Source organism: Monomorium pharaonis, chromosome 6, assembly GCF_013373865.1.
Source record: "Monomorium pharaonis isolate MP-MQ-018 chromosome 6, ASM1337386v2, whole genome shotgun sequence".
Lineage (NCBI taxonomy): Eukaryota > Metazoa > Arthropoda > Insecta > Hymenoptera > Formicidae > Monomorium > Monomorium pharaonis.
In genome coordinates this window covers 8,527,375-8,546,379 of record NC_050472.1, presented here as the reverse complement: position 1 = coordinate 8,546,379, position 19,005 = coordinate 8,527,375, and the positions used below count along the sequence as shown (strand labels likewise).

At 30.9% G+C, this 19,005-nt stretch overlaps 1 non-coding gene across 1 annotated transcript; it reads left to right on the top strand.

Moving 5' to 3' along the window:
- The first annotated feature begins 3,956 nt into the window (after positions 1–3,956).
- Positions 3,957–13,871, top strand: LOC114254503. Its single transcript, XR_004963714.1, has 7 exons — positions 3,957–4,109; positions 4,362–4,560; positions 6,482–6,743; positions 8,489–8,600; positions 9,694–9,830; positions 12,480–12,901; positions 12,988–13,871. It is a non-coding gene; the product is annotated as an uncharacterized LOC114254503 (transcript).
- The last annotated feature ends 5,134 nt before the right edge of the window (positions 13,872–19,005 follow it).

The following is a 19,005-nucleotide window of genomic DNA, read 5'->3' as shown; positions in this document are numbered from 1 at the left end:
CACCCCGGAGTCTTTCAAATCCCAAATACTAAATGTGTACTGTAAAATAGCTATTGATTTTTATTATTTGAAAAAAAGTGAAGTAGTTTTCAAATATTATTTTACAAGATTTCGGAGTTTATTTTGATAAAATATAATTCTGAAGATGGAAAAAAATTTAAGAATGCAAAAAAAAAACGAAAATGACTACTTTAATTCAAAAATTCATAATTTAACTTTTTATTGTTTAATATTAAAAGCTAAAAATTTACCTGCAGCCTCTCGAGACACTATACTTTAAAAAAAAAGTTTGTTGGTGATGGTTATTGGCACATTAAGGCCTCTGCGGACCCCATTCCGTTTTGTTCGGCTGCCACGACTAGACTGACGCTATTGAGATTACACAGTGTGTTCGAGGCGGTTGAGGGTTCTTCAAACTAATAATAAATAGCGTCACAAGTATAATTCTTGAACAATAAGGGAGAGTAAATTGACGCTAAAGTAGACTGGAGTTAGCTGGATCCCATGGATACCAGCTAAAGATTAAACAAGCGTTTACTTGCTTTATTGTATTTTATTGTAATAAAATTTGTACTGGTTTTAAGAAACCTGAAAGATTTTATAAAAATATCAATTAATTTTCATAATTGCATCAGTAACTACAAATATATAATTTGTACTTGTAAATTTCGTAATCGTTTTTAAATGTCCAAAATTTATAAATCAAAATGATTAAAAATATTAAAAAATTATAAACTAATATTTATTTTATTAATAATTTATCAAAGAATAGATTAAATATTTAATAATTGATAAATAACAATAATAAAAAAGCAAAAACGTTGAAGTAAAATTGAATGAATTGAATAATTAAATTTATTTTTGCAATTAACATATTTTTATTCATATTAATTATTAGCGTAAAAATAACATAGAACAAAATTATACTATTACTACTTATTATTAGTTTTATATTCACATTATTTGTTGTAATTTTGTGTTGCTATATTTTAGGGTACTTTATAGATTTTATAAAAATATCGATTTAATGTATATCATAGTTCATCATTGCATCAATAATTGCAAATACACAATAAATGTAAAATTTTCAATAAATTTTCTTTTAAAAAAATATAAAAAATTAATATAAAATAGCATAATTAGTATATTAGCATATTATATTATATCAGCTGCATTAAATTGATCAAAAGTTAACATTGTACCTAATTTGTTGTACCTGATTTTTTAAAGTGTTGTTAGTATGCACAAACAAAATATAACCTGTCAAATTTCTGTCCGTATCACTTATTTTTTATTTATTTTATATTTTTGTGGCACTAAATATTGCTTATTTTAAGAAAAAATATAAAATAGATTAAAAATACGGTTTACCTGATGATAACGGGTACATGAATTTCGTTATACATGTTTTATGTGATTTCGTTCACATGTTTTATATGAATTACGTGGATATGAATTTATCAATACCCATGAAAAAATGATTTAAATATAATTATATATGACGTCATATACAAAATTATACACTGAAAAAAAGTAATGTTTTATCCCGTCGTTGTTTAAAATTAATAAGAAATAATAAATTATATCGAGTGGAAAGACAGGATTAATGCAGCCGTTCCGTTAAGGAATTGCCGCCAAAATTATTTATCACAGTATATCTTACTAAAATGTGCTCTTTATTGCGTGCTTGCCTCTCGATACGTAGATGCCGACTGACTCACAGGTCGTTGTCGAAATACAAGTAAATATAATAATAAGAGTGCTCGCCACATCGGCGGTGGCCTTTCCAGGCGCGTCAATATACTCGTTAGAGCCCGAACAAGTAATATATTCAATAAGATATATGTTATTGCGGGCTGCCAATTACAGATATACTCAATACAATAATATATGTTATTACAGTATCAACATTGTACTTGCATTAATAGCAAATATTATTGTATTGAGTATTTTATGTAGTTGGCAGCCCGCAATCACATATGTTATTGGCTATATTACATTTTTTTTCTGTGTATATAATTATGTACGATTTATATATATCAGCATATATAATTATATATAAATTATATATGGGCACCATATATAATTTATATATATTTATATATATTTATATATATAGACTCCATTGTTCTTGCCGGGTTATATCTGATTGTATCTATTGAAGTTGAGTGATCATATATAAATATATTGTATATATATAGTCATATAAAGTCATATATATGTATAGTTTCATATATGAAAGAACAAGAACAATGGAGTCTATATATAAATCATATATAAATTATATATGGGGCCCATATACATTTAATATAATTATATGTGTTAGTATATATAAATCATATATAATTGTATAAATTTGGATATAATTATATATAATTGTATATGACGTCATATATATAATTATATTTAAATAATTTTTTCACGGGTATGATATTTACATAAATATAATATAATGATTACATTGCTAAATCAATATAAATTTTTTTCAAACTTTCAATATAAATTCTATGTGGACACTTAGAGACATATAGAGATGTTTATTATAAATGTATTAAAATTTTAATATCTAAATATTCTAATCAAAGATTTAAGCGATTGGTACGCATTCAGCAATTTTGCCCTAATTAAAATTTTGTGTCCGTTCAAAACAAAAAAAGTTGAAATAAAATTTATTGAAGAAAATAGAGAGAAAATATTTCTGAATTTTATTTATGCAACATTTTAAACAAAATATGTCCGACAATATACGTCAGATAATTATTAAGATGTATATATAATTATTATATGTATATTTAATTTGGTATGTTAAAAATGTTTACTTATTATTAAAAAGAGATTAGATACATATTCTTCTACTTTATAATTCTTGAATTTGTTTCCAAAATAAAAAAGAAAAATTGCTTCTGCAGATACAACTCTATGTGGCACAATACAGTTGTTTCAGAGCAAAAGGAATTGTTAATAATAATGACGCAACGCTGTTACTCGCTCATCGTTACCGCCAGTAAAGTTTACATAATGTCTTTGCAGAATTTCGGAATGGTAAGAAAAAAGTACGTAATACAATCAGTACATGCGAATTATATAATAACTAAAGAATATGTATCTTCCGAAGATACTTCAAACAACAATCTCCTATTGCATATTCGTCAAACAAATCTGAAAAAGTTTTTATCAAGTTATAAGCGTAGAAATAACGTAGAAAGATTGAGAGAATGTTGTGGTGTATTAATCTTCTTACGATTATATAAAAATTTTTTTCTTTATAAAAACAGAAACTTATTTGCAGTTTACAGGTAAGTGTAAAAAACATATAGAATGAATAATATGATATAATAAATTGATTAAAATCACTTACAAAGCACATAAATACTTCTTAGAGTAACAGGATATTTGTAATAATAAATATTTGTCTACTTCTATAGCGTTGTTTAGAAATTCTTCTTTTCAGAATACTCGAATAAAAATATTTCAAGAGTCGACTGTTAAAATTAAAAATTGTTTGATACATTTTTTTATAGAAAAAAAAAAAACGCATCTCGATGATTTGGTCATTTATGTACAATAGTCAGACTTCCCTTATTCATTGTTCGTTTCCCCCTTTTACATTTAAAGAATCGAAAAATAATTGCGATGTCGCCGCAGCGGTATAATCACGCGTGCAGAAAAAACTAACACTGTAGGTAGGAAATTGCCTAAAGACAATTTTTGTCCGCTGACCATCGGGTGCTTCCCACGTTATTACCCGAACACTGTACGCGTGCTGTCGATCGATTCCCTCGATGCTTCTGAAAAATTCGCACTCCCCTGCAAAACGCATGAATTTTTCTTCAATTAATTCACTCGACAATAAAGATAAAAAAAAAGTAAACTTTAGAGAAAAAAAATTGAGATGATTATTTAATAAAATAATAATCGACGATCTCTTATTTCTACGGTCAGTCTGTTCGCGACTTTCGAAGCAAATGGAACATCCCGAAGAGCATTACTACAAAATAAATCGACTTATCCTGTCGTTTAGCGGACTATGGCCTTATCAAAGCAAGTGGAGGGCTTATTCAATAAGGGCTGTTATTACTATCATATTGGTGTCGTCTATAATTTTTCAGGTAGTCATTAGAAAAAAATTTTCTCTTCATTTAAATAATTAAAATACTTTTTTCCAATTAAATATTAGGCATCCTATCTTAAAGATATCTGGAAACAAAGATGCATTTGCAAAGATATATCACGCATATATCTTTCTGTTAATTCTATATGAAACATTTTCGAAGTTTTAAAATGTCTCTTCAACATTACATTATCTTTTGAAAATGTTTATCAAATTTTGTTCTTATCAAAGGTTAATAACATGTTTCCAGCTATCGAGCCTCTATACATTTAACATCGACGTGGACTTCATAATCGATCTGATACCAATATTTGTACCTACATTTGGTATGCTGAATCACATGTATGCGCGTATCAGACATACAGACCAAGTAAGCTCGGTCGATCATTACTTATTACATTCTTACAATAAGCTTTTATTTAAGGGGGAATTTAAGGAGATGCTGGAAAGTTTATTTCATCAATTAAACTATCATTTCTAGACATAAAAATACTTTCATTGATTATAGAATTATAAATTTTTTTCAGTAAAATTAAAGTATAGGTAACGTAGAATGGAGTCAATAAATAAAAAATTAGAAAATTTTGTTCTCAACTTCAACGGTCAATTCATGATAACATTTGCTTCACATAAAATTAAGTTTTAAATTCTATATATATGTGTGTGTATATATATATATGTATATAAAACAAGCATATTTTTCCATCGAAATTACATGACAGAATACAGATGAAAAAAGATAAAATGTGAAATTTTGGAAATAAATTAACAGCTAAATATAAGAAAAACTGAAAATTTTTGCATACATGCGTGCAGTAATAGTTGTAATAATATAATATATGTTTATGTTTACTGCAAAAATATCATACATAGATAGATTTGATTGATAAAACTAATATCACCAACATCATAAAATACATAAACAGTTAGATTATAAACAATTTATATTAAAAAAATTAATTATATTAAAAAATTAATTTAAACAAATTGTACTTGTATCTGTATGTACTTAAAACTTTAATTGGCTTAATTCTATATAATTACGCTTAATTCATGTCATTATTTTTATTTCGTTCAAAGCTATAAACAATTTTTATAAATAATAAAATCTCTTAAAATGAAATAAAAATATACAATTTATCATTCATAAATCTTCTAAAATTTAAATAGTTAAATGATTATGTTAATACACTAATTAATAATGTAGTTTATTATTTTATTTATTTTTAGCTTAGGCAATTATTTGAACATGTATGGAACGATTGGAGATTACGGAAAACACGTTATGAGATTAAAATTATGCACCAGCATGCCGAGACTGGGAGATTAATGACGTTTTATTACTTGCGTAAGAAAAACATTAAACTTCGCTTTATTCAAGAAAAAAAGCGCTTTTCTATTTGTAAGATCGACATTGTATTTTTGTGTGTAAGAACAATCGTGCTTTCTCTTCATTATCAGCATTGGATATTATTCATCGTACGCATTATTTTCGACGATTAACATGCGCGATATTTCTTTTAACGATTTATATATAAATCACAATTTTATTTTTAAATTTGTTATAATTATTATTATCAAATTATTATTAAATGAATGTGGAATTTTCTAAGAATAACTTGATTCATTGCTCACATTTCTCTCTCTCTCTCTCTCTCTCTCTTTCTCTCTCTGACTCTCTCTACACTTTTTTCTTAAATCTTTCTCAATTTCTTTCTTACACCACGTTTAATATATTTTTATTAAGCGACATTTTTTGATAAATTACAACAGATTATAATAAAAATAATTATTAAGAATTAACTAAATTCTTTTGGACATTATTTATGCTCTACACTTTGATATTTAAATCACACATACACACACACACACACACACACACACACACACACCATATATCCTATCATTTCAAGATCATATTCCTAAGAACATAAACCTAAGGATGTGTTCTTATATCCTTAGATGCCCTTAGATCATATGCCCTTTTGACTAAAGTCTTGTGTTTTTCCAATATAAGGCCATCTAGCAGTCCTAAGAACATGTCTTAAGAGCAGGTAGCTTAAGGTTTCCATTTCTGACCTTAGGGCACCTGCTCTTATGTAGGGATATTTGTTGGACCAGGGTTGGACGCTACAAACGCTTCGAAGTATTCTTTAATTAGTCAATTAGTAAAATTTTTTAATTTTTCCAATTGGTTACTCAAATGCTTCAAAGCATTTGTATCATTAAATGGATTACAACCGTAATTTAAGTAAAAAAACTGTATTGATCTGTTCATCAATGTATTCAAAATTTATAATTTTTTATATGGATATTGATAGAAAAATTCATATTCGAGAAATGAAGATTTACAATTATTACATTTTTCAGTTTTCCAGAGCGTATGCCACACAATATACTACATATGGTTGTTCGTGCCGGAAATTCTCGATGTTATATCACCCATGAATGAATCCCGTTTGCGAATGCAACCTTTTAAAGCTGAGTTCTTTATCGATGAGGAACGATATTTTTACCTCATTCGCTTACATATATGCATCGTAATTTTTACAGTACCAGTACTTCTCCTTGCTTATACTACACTGTTTATGGTTCTTGCGCAACATGCTTGCGGAATGTGCGAGTTGCTGGGGTAAGAAGTTGCTCCTCGAAATTATTTGCGAAAAAGTAGGCGACTCATTGCAAATAGAGCGCACAACTGGTCTATTAATCCTATTGAGTCTGGATATAGATTTGCACATGATAGATACTTTGATTTCTTCCTTTTCATAAAAAAAAGACGTAAAATAATTTTTCTCATTGAAAAGAATTCTTCTGACTCAACAATGTTAAGAAATTATTATTATATTAATTTTTTCTCATATTTTTAAATATTTTTACCATTATTTGTTACATATTGTTATTCTCTCATAGATAATAATCAAATATTTCGTCTTTTATTCCGTTTTTTATAAACATCATTCAAAGTCAATTATATGGATAAGAGTAACGTTGGTGATAATTTTACTAGGTATCGAGCGGAACAGTTATTTTATATTAATAAAGATGCGACAGGATGTGATTTAATACAAACAAAAATAAATTATGGAAACATGGTCATTTTTATGCGGTTGCATTACAACATTATACAGTTTGTACTTTTATACAAGTTATATTATATCTATTAAAGTAGTTCAATCCAATTTATTGAACATTTTGCGGAGAAATGAGTATGAGTTGGAAAGTAATCACAAGTAACTATATTGTCTATTTGATTTTGTCTTACATGCAATTTTAGCTAACAAATTATTGTTAGAATTAACATATTTTAAAAGATATTTTTTCAATTGCTTCTTAACTTAATAATTTCTTAAGGGGATGCTAAAGCTGTCCTGTTTTATCGATTATTTTGCTTATTTTCAATTCACTAATCTTTTAATTGTATTTACAGAATTAAAAATCCTTTTCCACATTAAAGTACAGACGATAACATAATACGCACGTAAGAATTTTATATAAAAAACGAAAAAAAATTTTATTGTAATTTACAAATTAAAATTTTTTTTCGTTTTTTATATAAAATTCTTACATGTGTATTATGTTACCGTCTGTACTTTAATTGTGGAAAGGGATTTTTAATTCTGTAAATACAATTAAAAGATTAGTGAATTGAAAAAATAATCAAAATAATCGGTAAAACAGGACAGCTTTAGCATCTTTCATAATTATAAGTTGTAATTGAGTATGCAATTGTAAAAAAAATAAGAAACTTGATTATTGCCTAATAAGGCAATTTAATTAATAAATCAAAACAATATTTTGCTTAAAAGATTCATAAAAAACTTAGAATTGTACATTGTGTAACAAAGGCGTAAAGTCAACCTTTTGTGTATTCATCCGCACAAATGCAGAAGACCCGTGTTGCATACCGTATTTTTCGTTATCCGTGCGCCAATGTGTGGTCCCTTGAGTGTCTTAGGTTTTCGCAAATTGACAGATTAGAGAAGTTTAGGTTTACGAAAATGACAAAGCGTCAATTTTACAAAAGTTACCACATGCGTGTCGTGAGATGACGCGCATGCGAGTGTTGAAATGATCAAACGTGCTGAAAAAGTGCTGGAATGTTTTTCGCCATGAATCACTTTATCTTTTGGAGGATAAGAACTGTGTAATGATGTTAAAATACTGAAATCGGCAACTTTATATTCACAAAAAATGATACAAAAGAGACTACTTTTGACGCACATATAAAAAAATATATTATAAAAATTATGATCTCTTTCTCTCTCTTTCTCTCTCTCTCTCTCTATTCATAAAAGTGTAACATTAACATTACAAAAAATATTTTTATATACAAAAAACATTCTTTCTCGTTTTACAATTTCTATTAATATATATAATTTTCTTTTACATTGCAAGATTTATTAATATGATAGACATCTTTCACACAGTACCGTTTCTAATGGACATCCTAGGATTAATATTTGTGATAAGCTTTGCAATGATTCAGGTATGTTGATAGCAAAATAAAATTGCTATCAAAATTTTATTTAAAAAATATTTTAAATAAAATTTTGTTTAAAATAAATCTTTTTTTTCTCTAATAATCTTTAATAGGTTTTCAATTGAATCATAAAATCACCAAATACCAAAAAGTGATCTCTTAAATTAGAAATTGTACTTCAATAAAAAGTTGTAATTCAGTTTTTAAAAATTGAATAAATTTAAGAAAACATTATCTTTGTAGAATACTTATATTTATAAATAAAGAGAATACTTTTCACAAAAAATGACATTACTTCAAAATAATAAAAAATTTTCTTATATTGAAAATATTTATTCTTGTATGGTAATACTTTCTTATAACAGGAATATGTTTACTGCAATAAAAAATCAATTTACATTCACACAATCAGCAAATATATTCTTTAAAATACTCGCTATATATATTTGCAAAAAAAATACATTATATTGATTTTAATATAATATTTAGAGTAAGGAAACTTTAGAAATAAATAATAAATTAACATAAATTTTAAGTTTTGTTGCAACTATATAAAGTTAGTGAAAAGTACAGCGTACTTTTGGTCTTATATGTGTTATTATTTTTTACGAGAAATATATCCATCTAGTGATAAAATCACGTACTACTTCCGGTTAAGTGAAACTTTAACAAAGAGTTTATTGTTGAAGTTTTAAATGTTGGGTATTTGTGTATAAAAAATTATTGTATTATATATACATGTTTATGTATGTATTAATTATTACAAGTAGTAACGCAGAAATATTTCTAAAATTTGTCATAAATTAAATAAAAATGTATAAAGTTCAAGTAATTATTGTAAATTTATTAATAACTTTAATAAAATAATTTTCTACCAATAAATAATTCTGTTATAAAAATTTTTGTTATAATGCAAATTATATTATTTTATCGATAAATTGCTTATTTTCAAGACAATATTTTAATAAAGTAAAAAAATATTTATTATGTTGAAATAATTATACTTTTTACAATTTAGAAATTATAATTAAAAAAATATTTTTACTAAACAAATAAATTTCTTTTCTGTGTATCAAAATGCAGAAACGAGATTTTTCAGATGCTAACCATTGGCAACGATTTTGATCGAGCCTTCAGATCTACTGCTATCGTTATTGTAACACTGACGTGTCTATTTGCATTTAATTACATGGGACAAAGAATCATGGACGCAAGTTCGAGCGCATGCGAGAAGGTGTGAGTAATGAACTTTTTTTGTTGTAATAAATACATATAAATACATATATATAAAAAAAAGGAAAACCTCTGTTTCTATTTTATTTGGAGCAATATTCTACATTCAACCAAAAATATGCGTTAGACAATTATAAAAATGCTACTAAAATATATGTATATTCACAAAGATAAAATCATAATATTAAAATAATTCTGAAGGTATTAAATATATACTGCCATAGATGTCAGTTTTTTAAAATAACGTTTATTATATATAGTCAATACGGCTCTGTGATTGGTTGATGATATCTTTTAACAATAATATTTTTAACAATAATATCGATTAAGCAATCATTTTTGTAACGAGATTTTGTATGTATTTCTTTTATAAATTTTTTTTTAATTTTATTTTTTAATTCTATTTTTATAAATATTTTTTTGATTCTTAATATAAACAGCATTGCCAGTTTTGATAATCTGTTACCGAGTCACAGTAAAAAAGAGAAGAATTAAAGACGAGAACCAATCTCATTAAAGACACAGTCAGCGCTCAGTGATTTTTTAATATGATTGGTTACTGCCTTTAATTCTTTTCCCTCTCTGTAACTCGGTGGCAGAGTCAAAAACTGACAGCGCATGATATAGTCTAATTTCCAAATAGGACGTATACTTTAATTCTAGAAAAAGATTTCCAAATATATGAAAAAAATACATTACGAAATCGCGTTATAAAATTTTCGTAATGCGATTTTATATGTATTTCTTTTATAGATTTGGAAATCCTTTTTCAGAATTTAAGTATAAATATTACCAGTCTCGAAATTGTACTTTATACCGATAAAAAAGTATACAAAATCTTGTCGACTCCGACAAAGTTTGACGGTCATTCCATCATTTTTTTAAATATAAGAATCGACTATAAATACCTAAAGCTACCCCGTTTTACCGAACAATGTGGTTAATTCTGATTCATTAATCTTTTAATTGCTTTTATAGAATTACAAACCTTTTTCCACAATTAAAATACAGATGATAACACAACGCGCATTTAACAATTTCGTACAAAAAACAAAAAAAATTTACAAGTTTACATTTTTTTTCGATTTTTGTACGAAATTGTTACGTGCGCATTATGTTATTTTCTGTATTTTAATTGTGGAAAATAATTTTGCTATAAAGGCAATTAGAAGATTAATGAATATTAATTAGTAAAACAAAACAACTTTAGGTATATCCTTAAAAATTTGTTCAAAAAGTTTTAATTAAATCTAATATCTCTTATATACAATATATAGTGTACATATATATATATTCATATATATATATATATATGTGTGTGTGTGTGTGTGTGTGTGTGTGTGTGTGTAATTTGTTAGGTTATTAAAGGAAAGTCGCCAATATTGACAGATCTCATGAAAAGCGACATCCCTTTATTCCTCGGAAATTAAATATTTGGTTACAAAATATTTATGTTTTAATTTTGATAAAAATGTGATCTACTTAGATAATTATAATTAAACAAATAAAGCTTCAGTTATACCTTACAACCTTTTTCTATATAGAATCTACTAAAAACGAATTTAATCTAATCTAAACTTTTATAATCGAACTATATGTATATATATAAATCATATATGTGTTTTGCAGAACATTATAAGGTATTTGTATAATCAACAAAGCATCAATGTTTTACATCAAAATGAAAGGCTTCTAGGAATCCTCATGTATATTAATTTGTAATTTAGGATTAAGGACTTATATTTAAAAAAAAATGTAGCCTACCATACCAGTTTTTGAGTCCAATTTCTCAGATATTTATTTCTAATTATATTGCGAGAACATTACAAAATATAACTGTTGCAAAATATAAAGCAGTATTATAGAAACTACTATACCACTTAATATAAAATACTTTTCAATGTTCATTTACATTTAAATTAAAAAAGATTAATTTTAGCTCTTGTTTAAGAAATATTAGCCAAAAAAGTGCTATGCTACTATTGGTAATCATCTTCTACTAAATTAATTAAAGAAAAGTTTCTATAATAACATAGATCTCCTAAAGGCACTTTTTTATTTTTCAAAAACTAAACATGTGCACTGTAATACTGATAAAAGCATGATTTGCTTGTTTAGATAATTAGAGAAATAAAACATGCACATATAGAGTTCATAAATTCATGATTTTTTTCTATATAAAATCTACTAAAAATAAATCTATCCTTTATACATACATACTCGTTTTACATGTTGCATCTTGCGGAAAAGCATAATCGGTTTTACATTGAAGTAAAAGACTTCTGAAAAAATTTTCATTAACTTGTAAATATATAATTTCATATAAATAACTTATGTTAAAGAAAAACAAAGGAAAAATTTAACTTATTATGTCAATTTTAAGTCCCAATTTTTTTCTAAGATTTTCCTCTTCGGTTATGTTGTAAAAACATTTATTATTACAAAATGTAAACCAGTATTACATAAACTGCTATACTATCTGATAGAAAACATCTTCTAGTTTTTATTTATGTTTTCGAAACTTTATTTTTAGTTTTTGTTAAAAAATTGTTATTTAAATATAAAATGGTATGCCAATATCGGTGACCTTCTTCTAATATTTATTTAAATAAAATTTATTTTTCTTACTGAAACAAATTTAATCTTGTATAGATACAACTGTATGTGGTACAATGCAGATGTTTCAGACCAGAAATTGTTAATATTAATATTGAAACGACGCTTCCGTCCGCTTGTCTTAACTGCTTCTAAATTTTACGTAATGTCCTTGCAAAATTTTGGAAGGGTAAGGAAAAATCAGAATATATATCGATCACGAAAATTGCAATGATGAAGGTATAAAAAATGTTCATCTTCTTAAGATTCTTCAAACGATAATCTCCTATTGCATGTTTATGAGGCAATTTTGAGGACACTTCCATCAGCTGTAGACGCAGACATAAGAATAGAAAATGTAGCCTTTTTAGCACGTAGCCTATCTGAGTCTACGTTGATCTACGAGAGGACATCATCATGTCAGTGGTCTCATATTTAAATTCTTTGCAAAGAAACAAATTTGTTAGTACGTTTGGCAGGTAATGTATACGCAGACAGATATAATGTAACGAACAAATAATGTAATTTTGCAGCATACAAAATTTGTTAACCTTTCTTTGTTTAGAAAAAGGATCCACGTATTTAAGACAACGCTGAAGGAATATTAACTGCAAAACGTAGAGATAAGTTTACTAAAGTGTGCTATGTTAATATGTTGTAGTAAAAAACTCTGAAAAAATTATCCGTGCGAATGAAATAATCTCAAACAATATCACTGATCCAATTTATGTTATTTGGGTATTTTTGAAAGATCAAAATGTCTCCGATTGGTGAAATAAATAAATTCATTTGTGCGAAGAGTTCAAAATGTACAACATCCTTCACAAGTCACGTATCCACTACGAGACCCCGTGATCCTTTGCGATGCATCGGATCGGCGAAAAGTCGGTCGTAAGTCGTGAAGTGGAGTCACCGGCGTCCATGGAAGCCGGTTTAATAACATTAATGAAGGAACAGCCCGCGCGAGCGAGAGAGCAGGCGAGCGCCCCTCGTCTCCCCCTCGAGATTTTCCTCCCCGCCCCTTCTCTCATTCTTTATCCTTAGAGGAAATAAAACCAGAGTTGTAAGAGCCGAATGATTAATATCCAGCCGACAGTTTGTGAAGCGGGCAGCCAATAAACGGGATAAAAATACTCGTGAAAAATAGCGCGCTCATTAGGGGTACAGTGACATCTGCGACTGCCTGCCTCTTGAGTGCTCTCGCGCTCTCGCGAGCAGCCCGGAGAAGGCGGGTCGAAGAGGCCGATGGGGTGAGCAGGCAAAGGAGAAGAGAGCGACGGAGGGGGGGTGGGAGGCAGCTCCGGTGGAGGAACGGAGCGCCGGAAAACGGAGGGACAGATTTATTAAAGTAATGGCAGATTATTTTAATATTCCGATGGGAGTGCGCGCTCCATTCGTTGTCTCGCGCCAATTCAATAATCCGCGCCCGGCCGATCCTTTTCTCGCTGGAGCGCGTCATTATTCGACTCGATGCCCGATGCTTTTGTTTTTTCCTCCCCCCCCCCCCTCTCCCTCGCTGTTCGACGCCACTCTCGACACACGGGAGATGAATGAATTTGTCGGGCGAGAAGTGTGACGGGTGGATGGTACTTTTGCCATTTCACGTCGCGAAATTCGATGCTCTGCACTCTTATTGCGCGGAACATCTCGACGGTAGCGCTAAGGGCACGAATCGACGTTACGTAATATCGACGGAGCTCCGCCGGAGAAACCGAGAAGGAGTCTCGTGCCCTGTTTATTCGAGCTTGAAGTGGCTCGACGGCTAAATTTTTGCCGAGAATACTCAACCGCGGATACTGCGCAGCTGTTGGCTTATGGAGGCTGTAAGTGTTGCCGCCAAAGCAGTGATATCCGAGCAATCGATTCGACCGATACGGCCGCTGTATTTTATTCGTCCTTATCAACATGCTGCGTTGCTGACTTTCATATGTTTTTCCCGCCCCTCTTTCTACTCGCCATGCGAGAAAGATGAAAACATGGGACGGGAAAAATGCGCTTTTCCGCACGAAGTCGCGACGAGGCTGGATAATGAAAGCTACGTTAGAAAAGAGAGTGCATAGGAGACGAATGGGGACAATTATAACGGCGGGGGTGAATGAGACACCGCCGCTATCTTCTAATGATAAAATCGATGGTCATCACGAGGTCGTTAAGCAATCACGACTATTAATCAAGCCCTCATCGTAGAGCCGTTAAAAAAGAATGACTGTAAAATTTATCATTGAGAGACGTGATGGTGGGACCTCATCTCGTTACGTAACTGCATCGTCTTGAGCGCACAATTAATCAATATAATCCAATTGCAATCTTCGTAATGGCGAAAAATATGGCGGAAAAGAAGAGCATCATTGTTGCCATATAGTGTTTAAGTAGAAGCTAAATAATGCCCTTTCCTTAAAATAAGCAAGTTCGAAAGACGAGCAAATAATTTCCTTAATTCTTGCCGTTAGTGGACGCACTGAAAAAATGTATTCTCAAAATAAGAGAACTATAATATTTGCAAGTCATTTTTCTTATTTAAAAAATATAATCTTTCTAACGAATTTCCGAACCATGACATTTTGTGCAGACCATGTTTCGTTTGACATTTGCAATGTATCGTTACAATTTTAACATATCCAGTGTAGTGCGGTGCTTAAAACCTAAAACGTTGTAATATTTAAATAACAATTAAGATAAGAAAAAGTAACTCAAGAAATTAATCATTTCACACAACATAAATGTTTTAGAGATTTAATAAGGTTTCTGCCAATTATAAAAGAGGGAAGTTGAAATTTATTAAAAATTATCAATTTATAATCGGCAAAAATTTTTTAATAAGATTTAATATTTTATAATTAAAATTTGCTTTATTCCTTGAGAAAAATCAGTTGTAGACTAAATTCTCTAAAAAAATTCTCTAAAAAAAATTTATCCTACTTATACATCCTAAAAATTAAGAATATCTACTATTAATCTAACCTTTAGAGAATTTCTTCTCAAGTCGAGTAAATTCCCAATTTTTAAAGAGTACATAAAAATAAGAGAAAAATTCTTAGTTGAGAATACAACTTTTTCGGTGTGATTCATTTTAAAGGGAAGCGCTTCGAAGGAGCTTATCTTTCTTAATCGAGTATTTTCCTTAGTCCACTCGACATCGAAAGGTCTTTCCAAAATACACCGAAAGACGCCATTACCGATACGAGAATGCACTAAAAAAAGGCACTAAAAAAGTTACACAATAATTAGGAGATGTTGATTACATAACTCGTATACTTGTTGCGAATCAGCCTTCTGAACTATTCCTAAGCGCTTATACGAAACTGTTATGCAACTTATAACCCTTCCCAGCTCAACATATACTCCGCAACGTGTGACGGTAACCGGCCGCCATTATGCGCATCGGAATCTCCGATCGCAACCATCAGACCGCTGATATACGCCCGCCATCAAAATCACACGCCGCACAAAGCGGCGCGATTGTATTTTCCTTGCTAGTATTTTTTTTTTTCTGTTAATCTTTTTTATTCTCAATCACGACGCGATCCGATCGGCCGTTTTCGATCGCGACATTGCACTCGAATCGGCCGGCATAATCTTGACGTATATTTTTCCGGACAGCGCGGCCGGGGCGGCGGACCCGGTGGTCGGCGCGGCGATATTCGTTAGGGGCCATTTTTAAAAATTAAACGTCCCACTTTATCGTTACGCGCGGCGATTAATAATAACGGGCGCGATCGGGCGCGAGCGCGCGTATCTTCCATGGCCTCTCCCGGGTATAAATCTGCGAAATTCTGGAATTATCAGGCGGCGGGGCATGAAAGGCTATTTCCGTCGCGCGGAATCGCGGGCAATATTTTACCACCCGGGATTGGGGTTGAACGCGGGACACATCGACGTTTGATATTTTTATGCAGTGGCGCCACCGCGGCGAGATTTACGAGGCAGATATGCGATCACAAAATGTCCGACACTAAATCAAACATGTTGCATCGGAAAACATCCGAAATTATTATTGGGACTTTTATTGGATCGACGGGAATGAAATAAACGTGTGACGTAACTTTATATTCCGCCTCTTCCCTCCCCCACCCCCCGATTCCGCGTGCGCTCGCCAACCTCTTCCCTCCCGCCCCGCACATCTCTTCCTCCCCGTTGTGCGCCGTTCTATCCGCTCTCTTGCGGAATAAAAGGCTAACTTTATGATTGATTCGCCTTTTTTTTTTACGAGCCTTTTTTCGTTGTACGTCAGTTGCCGAAGGCGATGGATGAATCCACAGTTCTCCGTCGATATCGCGTCCTCTCGTTTCTCGAAACGGAACACGCGGGAATCGTGGAATAAATTTCCTCTAATCGTCAGACACGCGAACTCGTTACTTAAAATGAGAATTATTTCGCGTAATCTTTACGCACGAAAAATTCAATTGTCTCTTATTCTAAAAGGATAATTTGTGTTCAATAAGAATTTTGCAATTTTGTGATAAGTAATCTATTTAAAGAAACATAAAAGTATTGAATTTCTTCTGATATTTAAATAAAACTCAGAGATGTACGAAAACCATTCGAATACGAATGGAATTCAATTAGATAAGATTCGATTGAAATTCAAATCTTTATTCGAAAATTTCAAATCTAAGAACTTCGAATGTTCGAATACGAATCATATTGACAGTCTTGTAAAATTATATTTAAAGTAATTTTTCATCATAACATTATTTTTCTCATATAAAAATATTTTATTATCTATATTAACATTTAATCTAAGAATAATTACATTGTTAATTATATACCTATAAAATTAATGTTTCAACGATTCAAAAAAATAAAATTTGATTTATAATTCGTTTTTCTTCTTTTTAAATTGAATTAGAGGTGTGCAAAAACTATTCGAATACGAAAGATTCAAATCAGGTACGATTTGAATCTCCTTAAATATCTATTAAAAAAATTTCAAGTCTAAAAATTTTGAATACGAATCATATACTGACAATCTTATAAAATTATATTTAAAGTAATTTTTCATCATAATATTCTTCTCACATAAAAATATTTTATTACCTGTATTAAAATTCAATATAAAAATAATTATATTGGTAATTATATGTAAAAGTAATGGTTCAACAATTTGATTCAAATTTGAACAAAAAAAAAAAGATGAAATTTGATTCAATTCGATTCGGTTTGACGTCATAAAATCTTGATTCGCACATCTCTAGCTAAACCTCTGTTACGTGCATTATTCATACTTTATGTCATTCCTCACGGAGAAAACGATGGAACGGCGAGGAAACGGGTCACGTCGCATTGTAAGAGGATTTAATGAAAGAGAACGTGTCCCCCTTCCCCCTTCTCTTTCCAAGATCGCCGCAGTTTGCTGTTATTAATCGCGCTAATCGATTTGACGCGCGCTGCTAATACAGCATCGACGAGATGCGGTCTCGTGTGCCGTGTCTATCTTTTATTGATGCGCTTCGACGCTGGCGCCGGTGTCCGACGCCCCCGTAATTGAAGGGACGCCCTTTAATTGCATTTCAAACGATCGCATTGTCAGCGTTTGCGTTTGCGTTTGCGATTGCGCGCGAGCGTCGCGACGTCTTCCGCCCGACGCTCATGAGCCGCAGCGCGCGCGCGTCACCCCGATTCTGCACGACTTCGTTTGGTGGCCGAGGTCCGCAAAATGAAGCTTTCATTAACGGCTTATCTCTTGATAAGAAGTATACTTAATAAAATGAAGTTTAAAAGAAACGAAAATATAACAAAACATGTAATATTAAACGGAAAAGTAAATATTTCATATTTAAATCTTGATTAAAATTAACCGAGTTCAAGATTTATTTGGTTCATCAGATTATAATCTGAACAATAAATGATGAAATATACAACAAAAAATAGAGAAAAAATTAGTAAAACATGTTTATTAAACTTTTCAAATTATAAATCTCAATATCGAAAAGTAAGATTTCATAACGTTACAGATTAAACTTTTTAATGAATTTCCGTTGATCCCCCTGATCTTCACAGGTGCATCCATCATGCTGTCCGCGATTCTGTGACGCAATTCTGTCGACAAAGTAGTGCATAACGCACAAGAGCCGCCGCGGCGCATTCATGTTGCGTTTAAAGTCGCGATGTAGAAACGGAAGTAGTCATTCAGTTGCCGGGGAGGGCTCCTCCGGGATGAGGCGATATATCGCGGTTATTGTCCATTAGGAGAGCCCGAGGTGGCCATCCACGCCATGGACTTACTTTACGATCTCCTGCCTTTTTACGCCGCCGACTCGCTCTCGTTTTCTCCCTTTCTTCCCCCGCCCCCCCCCCTACCCGTCCGTTCACTCTTGGCACTCATTCTTATCCCCCTTCGCTCCTTTATCTTTGCTATCATGGCTTCCTGTATCTTTTTTTCCTGCGTCATCGTCGGGGCGCAAAAGTGTGCTTTATCCCGCGCCTTATGGCGGTTACGACGAGATTGCTGATTCTTGGACGATTAATCCGTCATTCCACACCCTTGATATTGTTCTTGGTGGTGTTGCATTCCTCCTGGAATCGCAGAGTATGATATACCTAAAGGCCACTCACGCATAAGGAGATTCACTCGGGGAGAATT